The sequence below is a fragment of the Mastigoproctus giganteus genome, chromosome 4 (assembly GCF_048544385.1).
Source record: "Mastigoproctus giganteus isolate SK-2022 chromosome 4, ASM4854438v1, whole genome shotgun sequence".
NCBI classification, from domain to species: Eukaryota; Metazoa; Arthropoda; class Arachnida; order Uropygi; family Thelyphonidae; genus Mastigoproctus; species Mastigoproctus giganteus.
This window is the reverse complement of record NC_143578.1, coordinates 148602590-148621046: the sequence shown is the minus strand read 5'-3', so window position 1 is coordinate 148621046 and position 18457 is coordinate 148602590. Positions and strand designations below refer to the sequence as shown.

Genomic DNA, 18457 nt, shown 5'->3' with positions numbered 1-18457 from the left:
ACAGTGCCGTCTACCGACTTACAGTGATGTTTCCGGTTATGGATTCCTATGCCGTTCACATTCCTTTAGATGTTACCTACCTCCCCTAAACATTTGTACCAATGTTTTTGAGACACCCTGTATTTGTTAATAGGTACAAAATGTTTAGTAGCATCCACGATTAATTCCTTGAATGCTTCTCACTTAGAATTTGCTGTTGTTAACTACCATCAAGGCTAAAGAGAAGGGCTATTGCTTTGGTAAATGTAACTACAGGAGTCTCAGAAAATTTTTAAATTCTGTACAGTGGGATCAACTGATGATGTTACCAATGTAGAATTCTGAATTGTAAGCCTTCAGGGACTTAATTTTGGAGGCTACTAGGCTTTTCATTCCAACTAAGAAATACTGTTCAAGGTTTAGACCTAAATGGATGTCAGATGAAGTAATGGGGCTCGTGGCAGAGAAGAAAAATGTATGGGGGATGCATATAAAGTATCAGGTGACACAGAAGCCTATGGCAGATATAAAGTAGTCACAAAGGAGATTAGGCAGGCAAAGGCAGAATATGAGAAATCCTTGGCAAAGGATGCGAAGAAAAACCTCAAAGAGTTCTCTACTTATGTAAACTCTAGAAGGAAAGGGATGAATCAGATTGGACCACTTAACAAAGATGGGTTGACCATTGATGATCATGCTAGGTAGCTGATAAACTGAATGAGTATTTTGCATCTACATTCGCACATGAAGATTTATTCAATGAGGGGTGTCAGAAGTTTATCAAGCTCTAACAGGGAGCTAAGTGATTACGAGGAAAGGCTTAAAAGTTTTGAAAATTACAGTCTCTGAAGGCTAGGCACCGGCGATGTGATCTGATAGAGGTGTATAAAGCCTTGAATGGTTTGAGCATGCTCAATCTAATGGGATTCTTCCTCTTGCTCAGAATAATTACCTGATAGGGCATAAATTCAAATTGAGGAAAGACAGATGTAGGATAGATGTGCGGAAATTTGCCTTTAGCCAGTGGGTAGTTGGTTGGTGGAACAGACTTCCATCCCTTGTTGTGGAAGTTGATAGCCTAAATAAATTTAAGGCTCAGCTGGATAGGTATTTCGAACGAATGGAGGGGTGAAGTGGAAGGGGTTTTTTTTTTTTTTTTTTTTTTTTGGCTGATGCTGCATAAGCTTGCTTTCTTGCATCATATGCCTCTACTAATGCTAATGCTAATGTAATAACTGAGAGCAAAGTGGAGGAGAAATTGTTGAAGTTAAACATAAAAAAGGCACCTGGGATAGATGGGAATTCAGTTATATTAAAAGAGGCAGCAAAGGAAGTAAGCAAACCCTTAGCCATAATTATGAGAGCATCCTTAGAGTCAGGGGAGGTCATCATTGACTGGAGGTGCGCAAATGTATCACCAATTCACGAGTAACTATAGACCTGTTAGTTAAATTGTGTTCTGGGGAAAATAATGGAATCACTAGTTAAAGAAGCATTGCAGGATCATCTAGACAAGACTGCAGAAATAGTTAAGACAGTATGGGTTTGTTAAAGGTAGGTCTTGTCTGACCAATTTGATTGGATACTATGATGTGGTCACAAGGGAACTGAATGCCAGAAAATATCATATACTTGGATTTCAGGAAAGCTTTTGATACTGTTGCACATGGAAGGCACATGTGCAACAGCATCAAAACAACAGTATAAATTGGAGAGATATGGCATTAAGTTGAAGTTGCTAGAAAGGATAAAGGAATGGTTGAGTGGGAGATGACAGAAAGTGGTAATCCATGAACTCTGCTCTTGTGGACAAATGCTATTAGTGGAGTTCCCCAGGGTTTGGTGTTGGAACTATTGTTGTTTTGTTTATTTATCAATGATATTGATGAAGGTATATCCGGTTTAATGTCCAAGTTTGCAGATGATACAAAGGTTGGTAGGATTGTTAACTAGAGTAAAGGCAATATGCTATTCCAACTGGATCTAGATAAGTTGGGCAAATGGGCTGAGAAGTGGCAACTGAAGTTTAACATTGACAAATGCAAAGTATTGCATATGGGTAGCAATAACCAAAGATAAATGTACCAACTGTGTGGTACTACATTCAGGGAAGTGGAAAGTGAAAAAGTCCTGGTGGTAATTGTGCAGTCGAATATGAATTTTGCTGAGCAATGCAGACGGGCTACCAGGGCAGGTCATGGAGTCTTGTCAATGATATATAGGAATTTTGCTAGAAGGGACAGGGAGGTGATTATCTCGTTATACAATGTAATGGTCGTGCGACACCTAGAACTTAGAGGAACAAAGGGGTGATATTAGCAAGAATGGCTTATATTCTGCAAATTGCAGTGCCTGGAGAGTAGGCACCTGTGAGGTGATCTAAATGAGGTGTATAAGGCACTGAATGGCTTGAGCAAGCTGAATGCTGATGGGATTCTTCCTCTTGCTCAGATTAAGAACCTGAGGGGGCACAGATTCAAATTGAGAAAAGACAGTTGTAGAATAGATGCGTAGAAATTTGTCTTTAGCCAGTGGGTAGTTGATTGGTGGAACAGACTTCCATCTTTTGTTGTGTAAATAAATTTAAGGCTGAGCTAGGCAGGCATTTGGAATGAATGGATGGAAGGGTGAAATTGGAGTTTTTTTTTTTTTTTTTGGCTGATGCTGCATAAACTTGCTTTCTTGCATCGTATGCCTCTTCTAATGCTAATGCTAGATCTGGAGGAATTGACTTCACAATATAGCATGAGAGCTCTAAGTGAAAAAAACATAGTGAAAGTAAGAAGGCTCGAGGGAGGCCTTCTTAAATTTTAGAGAAGTGATAGGTGGCAGGTCATTGAAGAATGGAGGATTGTGTTAACCCTATATCGAAATAATTGAACGCTGGCCATTATATCATCTCGTCTATTATCATGATATTATTACAGTGGTGTTAACAACAAAAGGTAATAACGAAATATCAAAATAAACAATACAGAGGAATGTTAAAAAATCTGTATTTAACAGATTACCCTACTTAGTATGCCTTAAAAATCTTGTTTGGTTATTCTTAAAATGAACAGCATTGGTTTGTTGGCACCTTTTGAAGCTACAGAGGATAGAAATCCTTAGAGAAAATTGATTTCCACAATTGTGTCATGTCTTCCTCCATGACAGTATAATAATTCAATAATTTTTGCTAATTGGAGGCATCTGGGTTCAAAACCCATTGATGGCTAGAGAAATTCTTAAAGCCCCTTTCACTTGGGCTGTAGTTAGTCAAACAAAGTGAGTAGGTTTTTCCATATGAGTTATTCCAGATTTTTCAACATGCACTAGGTTCATATCAGACTGGAAAACACATGCACGCATACACATGTGCACACACATACACAGTAATATTGTCCAAAACACCACTGATGTTCTGAAAATTTCACAATTGAGTATTTATTGATAGTAGGTTGTACTTGCTTTCCTAAAGGTATGCATTGATCCCATAAAATTGCTACTAATAATTGCGAGTTATTTTGAGAAAGTTGTGCAGAGCATTCATTCATGGTAGTTTCTCTCATCATACACTATGCTGTGTTGTTTTAATCATGTCTGCTAAGTGTTCAGTGAAGACTTTTATGATATGCCCTACAGTATTGGTGTTATTCTTTTGTTTTAAGCTTGGTAAAAGACCTCTGATTCATATAAAGATTTAATCAATCAATTCAATCAGTCGAGATCTGCTTATTGTATTAAGCCAATATAGAGTGTATTAAGTTTATATATTAAGCTAATACATAAATACTGGATAGACAGAAAAAATTCTACCAAAATGCATAAATATAAACTCCACCAATAGTACAAAAACCATAAAAAGTGACAAGAAGGGTAACATTAAAAAAAAAAAAAAAGGCGACTTTGATAACAAATTAATTGCTATATAATAAAAAAATATTAAAGCTTAGTAGAAATATATTTAATATGAAATAATCATATATATATATATATATAAGTAGAGAGATAGTAGGTGAAGGACTTTTCAAATAAATTTAATAATTGTTTATGCCTATGCAAAAAAATTTTCTCTCTGCAGCATCAGCCAAGATTTCTTTATTAATAATAAGCATGAGTGTTTATATTTTTAATAATTCTTAAAGGAAAGTGTTGTTCAACCATTGGAAGTCTGTTAATGATGGGCATAAAGGGGGTTTAACCTGGGCAGTAGTGTTGACTCCCCTTTTGTAGCAAAAATGGTGACTGGGCACTTAACAGGTGCCCATTTTCTTCTTAATTTTTTTGAAAAATGTTTTAAAGTTTTTCTTTTTTTTTTTTTTACTTCTTGTTTTTTAGAAAAAAAAAATTTATTTTGCTAACAACAATTATTAAAAAACTTATTAGTCATATTAGTCAAAAAGACGTGTATATATGTTTTATTGATTACGAGAAAGCCTTCGATTCAGTAGACCACGACCGTCTAATTGACAGACTGAGAAAACTTGGGCTTGAAAACAACGATATCAACTTTATTACAACTCTCTACTGGAATCAAACAGCCCGGCTTCGCTATGACAACGACCTGACAGACCCAATTCCAATAAAAAAAGGCGTCCGGCAAGGCTGTCCATTATCTCCCATTCTTTTTAACATCTATTCGGAAATGATCTTCGACCAAACACTGGCTGACAAGAACATCGGCATAAATGTTAACGGACAGTACATCAATAACTTAAGATATGCCGATGACACAGCACTAATAGCGGATTCAGAACAAGATTTACAGACCATCTTGAACGAAGTGGACATAGAAAGCCAAGCATGGGGGCTACGAATCAACAAAAAGAAAACAAAGGTGATGAAGGTCAGCAGCAGGACTGCAAGCAAAATCACGATCAAACTAAACAATGAAAAATTAGAGCAAATACACCGCTTCAAGTATCTCGGAGTACTCATTGATGACCAGCTGAACCATGAGGCTGAAATCAAAAGCAGAATTGAACAAGCCAGGCAGGCATTCACCAAGTGGAAAACCCTCCTCACCGACAGAAGCTTGAACATCATGCTCAAATTACGCACATTGAAATGCTACATCTGGCCAATACTGCTCTACGGTGTAGAAACCTGGACTCTAACATCAGCCACTACAAAAAAGCTCCAGGCCTTCGAAATGTGGCTCTACCGAAGAATGCTGAAAATCCCGTGGACAGCCAAGATAACCAACGTACAGGTCCTGCAGGACATGCACACGGAACGGGACCTGCTCAAAACCATCATCAGCAGGAAATGCAAATATCTAGGTCACATCACTAGGAACCAACAAAAATATCACCTACTACCACTCATCCTGGAGGGAAAGATCGAAGGCAAGAAACGCCCAGGCAAGCCAAAAATGGCATGGCTAAATAACATCAACACCTGGCTTCACATGACAACAGCACAAATTCTACACGCAGCGCTAGACAGAGAACAATATCAAAACGAAGTCGCAAGCGCCATTCGGCAGCATTAAAGAAGAAGAAGATTAGTCATAAAGCAGAACACCAGTCTCTTCCAATTTAAACCTCCATTAAGTGCATAAAATTTCAAGCTGCACATGCACATATAATTCTGCTTATTATGTATATAAATATTCTTTAAAAAAAAAAAAAAAACATTATCTAGGTTCAATACTACGAGATACTTCAATTTTCAAGCTTATTTCTAAATGAGAAGATTTAGTTCTTCACAGTGTGCAAAATTTGAAACTACATATGTTGCTTCCGCAGAACTGTGGCTATTTTGAAAGAATACTGTGTTTTGTGTTATCATGTGTTATGAAAATGATAATAAATCTTTCAAAAACAACTAGGGTAAGATAGTAGATGTTTATTGACTTGATAACAGGAAAAACAAGTCACATGAAACTTTAAACAAACAGCCTTGTTGGCACTTCATACAAAATTCAAGTCGTGCAAAAAAATGGTGTTGCGTACCTGACAGGTTCTCGTGACAGGTTCTAAATCACTTTAGAAATTATTCCAGTAAATGTTTGACTATATTTAGGAAAGAAGGAAAATTTCAGAATTTTAATTATTAAATAACTTTTAACTCATCAATGTTATTTTTGAGGGACACTTGCGTTACCATCACTAGGTTAATTCTAATTGATCTATGGAGAATCTTCCATCCAGTGAGGCACCAGATAATCTATGTTGAATTATTGAGGTTGACAAGGACCAGATTTTTAATTACAATGAACATATGGAATTCTGTATAACCAAGGCATTCAGCCACAAACAATTCTGGTTGAGAGTTAGATTTAAAGGAAGTCCAGTAATACAACCAGTATTCAACAAAAGAAAAATTTGTGGAAGAGAAATCATAAAAATCTTACTTAGAAATCTTGGTAGTTACATTATGTAGTTACATAATGTAATTTACATTATGGTAGTTACATTATGTAGCATAATGCTACAGGAAGGAATCAGGACCAATCAGGAAGGAATATAAAATATTGAGTTTGCGTAGTTCACTGAAGTATTTAATGATTATATTAGATTAGAGAAGTGTGCATATTACAGCCCTTGTTTTAGAGACCATTTGCACTTTTAAATTTATTAGCCAAATAATTGTGATGGTAAACAAAGGTAAAGGAATGCAGGTATAAGAGATGCAGACCCAGATATTAGCATTAGCATTAGTAGAGGCATATGATGCAAGAAAGCAAGCTTATACAGCATCAGCCAAAAAAAAAAAAAAAAAAAAAAAGCACTCCCATCGACGAGGAAGAAACCCATCAGCATTGAGTAGGCTCAAACCATTCCATACTTTATACACCTCTATCAGATCACCTCGCCAGTGTGCACCTCCGTAGCCAGGTGGGAAGGAGCAGCAGTGCGTAGCACACACTTCTTGATTAGACCAGGGGTTCGAGCCCATCACCACCAAATACAGAGGATGCCGAAAGGTCAAGGAATGACCACCGCATATTCCTGGAGCAATATGGCTTTAGTTGCTAATGCTCCTAAAAACCAAACAACAATAACAATAACCTCGCCGGTGCCTAGTCACTAGACACGGTAATTTGCAAAACATAAGCCTTTCTTCGTAGCAGCAACCCTTTGTTCCATTCACAAATCTTGTTGCCCTTCTCTGTAATCATTCCAGCAGCTCTACATCCTTCTTGAAATGAGGCCTCCAGACCTGTATACAGTACTCGATGTGTGGCCTGACCATTCCCTTATACAAGGGAATAATCACCTCCTTATCCCTGCTAGAAATATTCATGTATATCATTGACAAGACATCATGAGCTACTCTTGTAGCACGTCTGCACTGCTCAGAGAACTTCATATCTTCCTGCACAATTACCCCCGGGTCCTTTTCATTCTCTACCATTGTCAGTGTATTATAACAGAGTTGATACGTTGCTCTGCGGTTGCTGTTTCCCATATGTAGTACTTTACATTTGCCACCTTTCAGCCCATCTGCTCAACCTTTCCAGATCCTGTTGCAGCAGCATAGCGTCAGTAGTGTCCTTAACAATCCTGCCAACTTTTGTATTGTCTGAAAACTTGGACATTAAGCTTGATATACCATCATCAATATCATTTATAAATACAGAAAACAATAATGGACCCAACACTAAACCCTGAGTTACTCCACTGATAACATTAGTCCACAATGAGCAGTGTCCATTGATTACCACGCCCTGTCTTCTCCCTCTCAACCACTCCTTTATCCCTAGCAGCAATTTGCCTCCAGTGCCACACTGCTCCAATTTGTGCAGCAGTCTTCCATCTGCAACAGTATCAAAAGCCTTTCTAAGATCCAAGTATATGATATCAAAATTATTCCCTGCATCCAGTTCTTTTGTGACTGCATCATAGTATCCAATCAAAATTGGTCAGGCAAGACTTCCCCTTAACAAAACCATGATGTGTCTGAGCTATAACTGAAGTCTTGTCTAGATGATCCTACAGTGCTTCTTTAACCATTGCCTCCATTAATTTTCCTGGAACAGAAGTTAAACTCACAGGTCTATAGTTACTTGTGTCAGCCTTTCATTGTCCTTTGTCAATCAGGGTCACATTTGCACATCTCCAGTCTATGTGTACCTCCCCTGAGTCCAAAGAAGCTATCATAATTATGGCTAAGGGTTCACTTACTATCTCTGTTGCCTTCTTTAATATAACTAGATAGATCCCATCCACCCGGGGTGCCTTTTTTATGTTTATCCTCAACAATTTCTTCTCCACTTTCCTCTCAGTTATTACAAAATCATCTAGCTCACTGCCAGAGTTTACTTCACCTCTGGCATTCCCCTTCCTGAATAACTCCTCATGTGTGAATGTAGATGCAAAATACTTGATTAGTTTGTTAGTCACCTGAGCAGGATCCTCAACTGTTGAACCATCAATATCCAGTGGACCAATCTGATTCATCTCTTTCCTCCTAGAGTTTACATAGGTAAAGAACTCTTTTCTGTTTTTCTTTGCATCCTTTGCCAAGGATTTCTCATAATCTGCCTTTGCTTGCCTAATCTCCTTTGTGACTTCATTACAGACCAGCTTATATCTCTCATAAGCTTCCATGTCACCCATTAATTTATATGTTTGCCATGCATTTTTCTTCTCTGCCATATGTCTCATTAGTTCATCTGACATCAATTTAGGCCTAAACCTTGAACAATATTTCTTAGTTGGTATGTAAAGCCTAGTAGCTTCCAAGATAAGTTGTTTGAATGCTTCCCATTTTGAATTTGCTGTTAGTAACATCATTAGTTGGTCCCACTGTATAGAAATTAAATACTGTCTCAGACCATCTAGTCGCCTTTACGAAAGCAAAAACCCTTCCCTTTACCCCTGATGGTAGTTTCCTCTTTGAGTAAATCCCAGTTCAGCACACTGTGATCACTGCCACTTAGTGGTTCCTTTATATGCAGTTTCTTAATGCATGAAGAATCACTACTGATAATCAGAACAGGAGTATTACTCCCTCTAGTTGCCTCCCGAACATGCTGATGTAGAAAACAATCATCCAATAAATCCACAAAAGCCTTGCTAGTGTATGAGCAACCAACCCACAAATTCCAGTCAATATCTGGGAAATTGAAATCCCCCATTATAAGACTCTCTGATTTACTGGCCCACTCTATTTCCCTGTACAGTTTCTTATTATACTCATCAGAGTCATTAGGCCTATAGCACACTCCTACTCTCAATTTTGATCTCCCAATGCTTATGTCATGCCAAACTGGCTCAACCCTGCACTGTTCAGCGATGTCGACTGGATTCACTTCCTTGGATTTTGTGTTTCTTAACTAATAGCATAACCCCTCCTCCCTTTCTATCCTGTCTATCCTTTCTGTACACATACTCCCCAAATTCCAGTTCTGCATTCCTTATATCTCTGTGACACCACGTCTCTGATATCCCAACAATATAAAGACGTGGTGGGATGTTAGAGACATGGTGTCACTGATATCCCAACAATATCTGCCTTTGCTGTTTTGCGCAATACCTCAAATTCATCAAATTTATTTTCCAAACTCCTAGCATTGGTGTACACGCAAGTATACATGCACCTGGTCCTAATTTGAGCTACCCTTACACAACCCATTGTTTACTTGTACCGCAATGACTCCCAGCAGTCTCTGAAATATCCTGCATCTTGTTTCCAGGCTGCTGCTCATTCAAATAGAAACAGTGCAAGAATCACTTTCACCTCTGCCAGTGGCTACTGTTAACCTATTATTCCTTGTATCACCTCAAGCTAGCAGTTTTCCAACCCACCTAACACTGTATCAATAGCATCAGCAAATATTTTTGCACCCTTTCTATTTAAGTATATCCCATCCCTTTAGAAGCAGTCTCTCCTGTTAACAAGTACAGACCAGCCTGTAAAAAATTCTATCCCTTGAGCCTTGCACAATCTTTCCAGGGCTGAATTGATTGACAAGGCTCTCATCATATACTCCTTCCTATCATGTCTGGGCAGAACTGCAGACATTTCAAATTCAACCCTAATTCATGGCTTTATTTCAACAGTGACCTGTACTTGTTAAGTAATTCCGCTGGTCTGCTACTCTTAATATCATTAGTGCCAGCGAGTACAACAATATCACCTTTTGTGCCCTTAAAAGTTGAAATCCGCTCTACAACGTCATCAACCTTTGCCCCTGGCAGACATACCCTGGTACTGTTTCACCTATCCTTTTTACAAAACATGTTCCCTGTTTCGCTGACAATAGAATCACCAACAACTACTAGTTCCTGTGGGACCAGTGCATTCTGCCTTGGGGGATTGCCGCTGTGTTGCATGATGACAAGTGCAAGCTCTGGCGTTGATGTGGGCAGCTGAGAGCTTGATAGGCCCCCCCTAAAATTTAGATTCTTCGAGGGCATCCACCCTGTCCTTCAAGCCCTCATGTAGGCCCATAACAATGCTGAGTTGTCGTCTGATTTCCTTACACTCCTTACATCGCACACACACAAAGACATCCCCCATGGCAATATCATGTCCCATACCCGATTGTTCAGCAAACATCAAGCAAGCAGTGCATTTTAAAAGGCTGTGATTCAGAGGGCAACTGCCCCCCTCAGTTCTCCCCTGAGCCACAGCACTACCATTGGCTTGAGCCTTTTGCTTTGCTGCTCTGGTCTGAGTCATGATTTCAATTTAATTTCAATTTCAGTACAAAATTATAACCCTAAACTTGTATCCCAACACAGTTATAACGCTGTATATATTTTTCTGTATCGAGTATTATCTGCGAGTTCCGTTTATATAACTTCCGTATCAAGTTATGTATTAATTAATTATGTTACTTTTGTAATTTAAGTCTTTATATGTATTTAGTTAAAAAGTACAATTTAATTGACAATGAAGTTTAATAAAATTAATAGATTTTACTGATTAATTGACAATATTATATTATATACTAACTTATACTAACGTTATCTAGTTCGGGATATAACGTTGTATCGTATAACAATGGCAGCAAGTTACGAACGGTAAAGCTACGGACACTTAAGTGTTAATTTACTTCCAAATCTCGCTGTGTCAATTCAGAATAAACTAAGGATCCTGACTAGTTTTATAAGCTAATTATAGAAAGTAATTTAATATAACAATTGGTCAATAAAGCGCCTAAATATGGCTAGAAAAGTTCTCGTTCAGTGGAGCTGCAACTTGTAACACGTGGATTTGATACCTTTACTGATACTAAGTAATACCTACAAAATTTCTATCTAAGTTAAACTTTAAACTAAGTATCGTAGCTAGGAATATAGAGCTACTCTATATAATGGATGCAGAGTTTGAATATGGGTGAGTACAATGTAAGAGAAGACAGACATGATAGGAGAAGGTGGGGGGGTTATGCTCCTACTTAAGAAGCTCATAACATCTCAGGTAGTGAATCCAGTTGACATGGGTGGCCAGTGTAATGTTGAATCAGTTCGGTATGATATAAGCACTGGGAAAGCAAAAATGAGAGAAGGAGAGTGTTATAGGCCTAATGACTTTGATGAGTACATAGAACAACTATACAAATAAATAAAGTGGGTGAGTAAATCAGCATGTCTCAAAATCGAGGACTTTAACTTCCCAAATAATGAGGGAACTTGTGGATTGGTCAATCACACATTAACAATACTTTTGTGGATTTACCTGATAAATGTTTTCTACAGCAGCATGTTAGAGATGCAACAAGGGAGAGCAATACTCTTGATCTGATTATCAGCAGTGATTATTCATACGTTAAGGATCTGCAGATAAAAGAACCACTAGGTGATAGTGAGCACAGTGTATTGAATTGAGTTTTTCTTAAAGATGTAATGACCAAAAAGGGTAAACTAAGAGGTTTTTGCTTTCATAAAAGTGACTACACTGGTCTCAGAGAGTTTTTTTAAATTCTATACAGTGGAACCAACTGATGATATTACCACCAGAAAATTCTAAATGTTAAGCATTGAAGGAAGTAATCATGGAAACTACCGTATTTCCCCATGTAAAAGATGCACCTTTTTTCGAAAAATTTGGGGTATAAAAACTGGGTGCGTCTTATACAGTGGTTGTAGATTTTTTTTACTTGCATTTCCCGCTTTTTCGTGCTTGTTGTCTTTGTGCTCATTGTTTCACACTTGTTACCAGTATATTAGTTTACGTTTTGTCATGTTCTGCCCAGAAATGATTTTCGTACAGTGCTGAATTCAAGTTAAAAGTGATCCAGTTTGCAAAAGTGAATGGAAATCGTGCTGCTGAACATAAGTTTGGTCCACTCCAACTGGGAAAACAATCCGAGACTGGCTATGGGAAGAAGAAACCCACGGCAGAAGAAGGCCATTAGAGGCAAGTCAGCAAAATGGCTTGATTTAGAGAGGGAATTGAAGATATGGATTGAGGAGCAAAGGGCAATTGGAATTCCTGTGCCCATAAAGATGGTTCAGCATGAGGCAAGAAGAATTGCTGATGAAAAAGAAGTTACTGATTTCAAAGGAGGACACAATTGGTGCTTCAGGTTCATGAAACAGAATGGACTAAGCATGCGTACACGCACCATACTTGCCGAAAAGATGCCTGAAAACTATGAGCAGAAGGTCCTTGAATTTCATCGTTTTGTCATTCAATGTCAGAAGACACATCAGTTTGAGTTGGGACAGATTGCAAATATGGACAAAGTCCCCCTTCAATTTGATGTCCCAAGTAACAGAACTGTTGATAAGAAGGGGGTGAAAACTGTAACTGTGAAGACAAGTGGACATGAAAAGAGCCATTATACAGTTGTTCTAGCTTGTTGTGCTGATGGAACCAAGCTGCCTCCTATGCTGATTTTCAAATGCAAAACAATGCCAAAAGAAGACATTCCTCGAGGAGTGATTGTCCACGTTCATGACAAGGGTTGGATGGATCAGGATGGGATGAAGATCTGGTTTGAGAAAGTTTGGAGCAGGAGACCAGGTGGGCTCTTACGCAAACTTGCCCTATTGGTGCTTGATCAGTTCAGGGCACACATAACAAAAAATACAAAGAAGATTGCTGCAGAGCAAAAAACAAAACTTGCCATCATACTTGGAGGCTTGACATCCCAGCTCCAACCACTTGATGTCAGCATAAACAAACCCTTCAAAGCTGCCATGAGAGACAAATGGAACCAATGGATGAAGTCTTCTGGGGACAATTTTACACCAGCAGGAAGAGTGAAGAAACCAACTATAGGAGAAGTTTGTACCTGGGTGAAAAGATCCTGTGATAATATCAAGATTGAGATCGTTGTTAAGTCATTTAAGAAGTGTGTGGCATTTCAAATGCCATAGATGGAACTGAGGACGAGGCAATATATGAAGACAGTGATTCGTCCTCAGACACAGATGAGGACAAGCTAATGGATGGGAGTTTTGACAGTGATGAGTTGTATGAATTTTATGATGAATAAAACTTGAGTTCAATAACTTTATGTATGTAATACATTTTTTTTTCAAATTTTGGACCCCAAAATTAAGGTGCGTCTTATACACGGGGAAATACAGTATATGCTTTTCATATAATCTAAGAAATACTCTTCAATGTATAGTCCTAAATGGATGTCAGATGAACTGATGAGACTTGGCAGCTAGGAAAAATGCATGGGATGCATATAAATTATCAGGTAGCACAGAAGCCTATAGTAGATATAAACTAGTCTGTGATAAAGTCACAGAAGAGATCAGCCAAGTGAAAACAGATTATGAGAAATCTTTGGCAAAGGATGCAAAAAAAAAAAATAAATAAATAACAAAGGCTTATTTAGTTATGTAAGCACTAAAAGGAATGTAATGAATCAAATTAATCCGCTCAATATCAATGGTTTGACTATTGATGATCCTGCTCAGATTTCTGACAAACTAAATTAATATTTTGCATCTACTTTCACACATTAGGGCAGGTTCCTGCAGACTGGAGATGTGCTAATGTATCCCCAATTCACAAAGGGGATCAAAGGGTGGCACAAGTAATTGCAGACCTGTTAGTTGAACTTTTTTCCAGGAAAATTAATGGTGCCACTTGTAAAAGAAGTAATGGAGGATCATCTAGATAAGGCTGCAATTATACTTCAAACATAGCATGGGTTTGTTAAGAGAAAATCTTGGCTGACCAATTTGTTTGTATACTATGATTTGGTCACAGAAAAACTGGAATGCAAAAAATAATTTTTATATCATATTATAAAATACTTGGATTTAAGGAAAACATTTAAAACACATAAAAGACTGTTGCACAAATCAGACAGTGTGGCATTAAGGCCAGTTGCTGCTGTGGATGAAATGATGATTGGGTGGAAGAAGACACAGAGTGGTAATCAATGGACACTGCTCTTCGTGGACTAATGTTATCAGTGGAGACCCCCAGGGTTTGGTGTTGGGTCCATTGTTTTTCTATATTTGGTGAGTAATGACAAGAATGATGGTATGCTACTGTAACGGGTTCTAGAAAAGTTAGGCAGATGGGCTGAGAAATAGCAATTGGAGTTTAACATTGACAAATGAAAAGTACTGCATATGGATAGCAATAACTCCACACAGTTAGTTTAGTGGAAAATGAAAAGGACATAGGGATAATTGTGCAGGCAGATATGAAGTTCTCTGTGCAATGTAGACAGGCTTTCTGGACAGCTTATGGGTTGTTGTCAGTGATATACAGGAATTTTGCTAGCAGAGATAGAGGTGGTTATTACATTGTATAAGACAATTGGGAGGTCACATCTTGAGTACTGCATACAGGTTTGTAGGGCTCATGTAGTAAGGATGTGAAGCTGCTGAAATAAGTACAGAGGATAACAAGATTGTTGATGGGAACAAAGGGCTGCTTTCACAAGAAAAGCTTCAGTTCTGCAAATTGCAGGGTCTGGAGACTAGGCACCTGCGACGTGATCTTATTGAATGGATTCAGCAATTCAATGCAGATTAAGATTCTTCCTCTTGCTCATACTACTCACACGAGGAGGCACAAATCAAGTTGAGGAGGTGTGCATAGTTTGCCTTTAGCCAGTGGGTAATTAATTGATGGAACAAACTTCCATCTGTTTTGGAAGTTGACAGGTTAAATAAATTCAAGGAAGAACAAGACAAATTATTGATGGAAAATAATAGGTGAAATGGGAACTTTTTTTTTTTTTTTTTTGGCTGATGTTTAAAAAAAATTGCTTTCTTGCATCATTTCCCATTACTAATACTAATTTTAAATATAGAGCCATAAAATACTCCTTAATCTTTATGACAAGTAACCATCTGCACTGCTCAGAAAACTTCATATCTGCCTGCACAGTTAACCCCAGGTCCTTTTCATTCTCTACAAATGTCAGTGTTACTGCTTCCCATATGTAGTACTTTACATTTGTCAATGTTAAACTTCATTTGCCATCTCTCAGCCCATTTGCTCAACTTTTCTAGATTCTGTTGCAGCAGCGTACTGTCATTAGTGTCCTTAACAAGCTTGCCAACCTCCGTATCGTCTGCAAACTTGGACATTAAGCTTGATATACCATCATCAATATCATTTATAAATACAGAAAACAACAATGGACCCAACACTGAACCCTGAGGGACTCCACTAATAACATTAGTCCACGAAGAGCAGTGTCCATTGATTACCACTCTCTGTCTTCTCCCACTCAACCATCCCTTTATCTATAGCAGCAATTTGCCTCCAATGCCACACTGTTCCAATTTGTGCAGCAGTCTTCCATGTGCAACAGTATCAAAAGCCTTTCTAAGATCCAAATATATGATATCAAAATTATTTCCTGCATCCAATTCCTTTGTGACCACATCATAGTATCCAATCAAATTAGTCAGACGAGACTTCCCCTTAACAAAACCATGCTGTGTCCGAGCTGTAAATGAAGTCTTGTCTAGATGATCCTGTAGTGCTTCTTTAACCGGCGACTGCATTAATTTCCCTGGAACAGAAGTTAAACTAACAGGTCTATAATTACTTGTGTCACCCTTTGATCATCCTTTGTGAATTGGGGTCACATTTGCACATCTCCAGTCCATGGGTACTTTCCCTAAGTCCAAGGAAGCTCTCATAATTATGGCTAAGGGTTTGCTTACTTCCTCTGCTGCCTCCTTTAATAAAATCAGACAGATCGCACCCACCCCGGGTGCCTTTTTTATGTTTAACTTTAACAATTTCTCCTCCACTTTCCTCGCAGTTATTACAAAATCATCTAGCTCACTGCCAGAGTTTTGTTCACCTCTGGCATTCCCCTCCCTGAATAACTCCTCATGTATGAATGTAGATGCAAAATACTCATGTAGTTTGTTAGCCACCTGAGCAGGTTCATCAACAGTTGAACCATCAATAACCAGTGGACCAATCTGATTCATCCCTTTCCTTCTAGAGTTTACATAGGTAAATAACTCTTTTCAGTTTTTCTTTGCATCCTTTGCCAAGGATTTCTCATAATTTGCCTTTGCCTGCCTAATCTTCATTGTGACTTGGTTACAAACCAGCTTATATCTATCATAGGCTTCCATATCACCCATTAATTTATGTGTATCTCATGCATTTTCTTCTCTGCTTAGTTCATCTGACATCCATTTGGGCCTAAACTTTGAACAATATTTCTTAGTTGATATGTAAAGCCTAGTAGCTTCCAAGATTAATTCTTTGAATGCCTCTTATTTTGAATTTGCTTTTGGTAACATCATCAGTTGGTCCCACTGTATAGAATTTAAATTCTGTCTCTTTGACTGGCTAATCCTGCAGCCAGGTTTAGCCAGATTAGCCACAACATCCTGTAAGTCTATAACTTGCTAGTCCCCTGCACAGACAATAGGAATATGAATAAATAGTACTGTATACAGGTCTGGAGGCCTCATTTCAAGAAGGATGTAGAGCTGCTGGAATGAGTACAGAGAAGGGCAACAAGATTAGTGAATGGAACAAAGGGGTGCTCTTATGAAGAAAGGCTTAAGTTTTGCAAATTACAGTGTCTGGAGACTAGGCACCAGCGAGGTGATCTGATAGAGATGTATAAAGCCTTGAATGGTTTAAGCATGCTCAATGCTGATGGGATTCTTCCTCTAGCTCAGAAAAATCACCTGAGAGGGCATAAATTCAAATTGAGGAAAGACAGATATAGGATAGACGTGCGGAAATTTGCCTTTAGCCAGCGGGTGTTTAGTTGGTGGAACAGACTTCCATCCCGTGTAGTGGAGGTTGATAGCCTAAATAAGTTTAAGGCTCAGCTGGACAGGTATTTTGAAAGAACAGAGGGGTGAAGTGGAAGTGGTTTTTTTTTTTTTTTTTTGGCTGATGCTGCATAAGCTTGCTTTCTTGCATCAAATGCCTCTACTAATGCTAATGCTAAATATGAATATGAATAAATAATAATTCAGTAATAAACTTGGCACAGGCAGGTCATAAACAAGCTGTATCAGACAAAGCCTGTAGTCAAACACTGTCAGTATAATCTGCACAGTAACCATAGAAAGGAATTTTCTTGGTTACCTCCACATAGGACACAGTCATCTTACACATTCCTTGCTGCTGAGGGTCACGGAGTTATCTTACACATTCCTTGCTCCTCTATGTGTGAGCACTGTGACACATTTTTAACTATATGATATTTTCTATCTGTGTGTTCACGTTATAGAATTGTTTTATAATTTACTGCTTTTAGTCATCTGACTGAGCCTTTTACACTGAAATTTTATCTGATAATGACCATATGTCAGCCATATTTAGTTATTTAAAATCATTAAACCTTTTCACTCTTATTTAAAATTTACCTTTTTTGTACGGATCTTATATTTTTTTATCGTTATAAATTTTGATATAATCACCTAATTTATTAGGTCATTGAAATCTTAACTGTTATTTTTTATGTGACCTGATTTTGGTGCATTATAACCTACTAATGTGCCAATAAAATCCAAACCAACCAACTAACCAACCTAAAAATATGATTATATTTGCTGATGGGGAAAACACTTGTTAGAAAAATATTATATAATCAAAATATATAGTTTTTAACTATTTATTACATAATCAAAATATTCACATAAACTACGTACAGCTCGTGCATTTACAAATTCGTATTCATTTCAATTATACTGAAAGTTCAAAGAAATGCAAGTAAAGTTGCTGCAGCATAAATGGCATGATTAAAAAATTTATAACAACTGCATTTAGCAAAAGTAGATTTTATGCTAAAAAGTATTAAATAACAACATCCAAAAGTGAAGCCAAGATGTTCATGCTGTAACACTAAAACGTGCTGCCAACCAACATCATATTTTAATTTGGCTCAATATGTAGCATACTTGATGCGGATAAACATCTAGATAAACATCATATTTTAATTTGGCTCAATATGTAGCATACTTGATGTGCACCTTTAATATGCAGATTGCTTTTACTTTATTTAATGAATTTCATTCATATGTGTATGTATGTGTGTACATAAATATATAAATAATAGATTATTTGGTATCATATCCTAAAGGAAGTTGAATAGAGTAAGGAATATATTGTTTAATATATT

General features: G+C 37.7%; 1 protein-coding gene across 1 annotated transcript in view; it reads left to right on the top strand.

The window, feature by feature from the left end:
* Nucleotides 1-18457, top strand: part of LOC150087120 (twitchin-like) — a 3511780-nt gene that overhangs the window by 2241510 nt on the left and 1251813 nt on the right.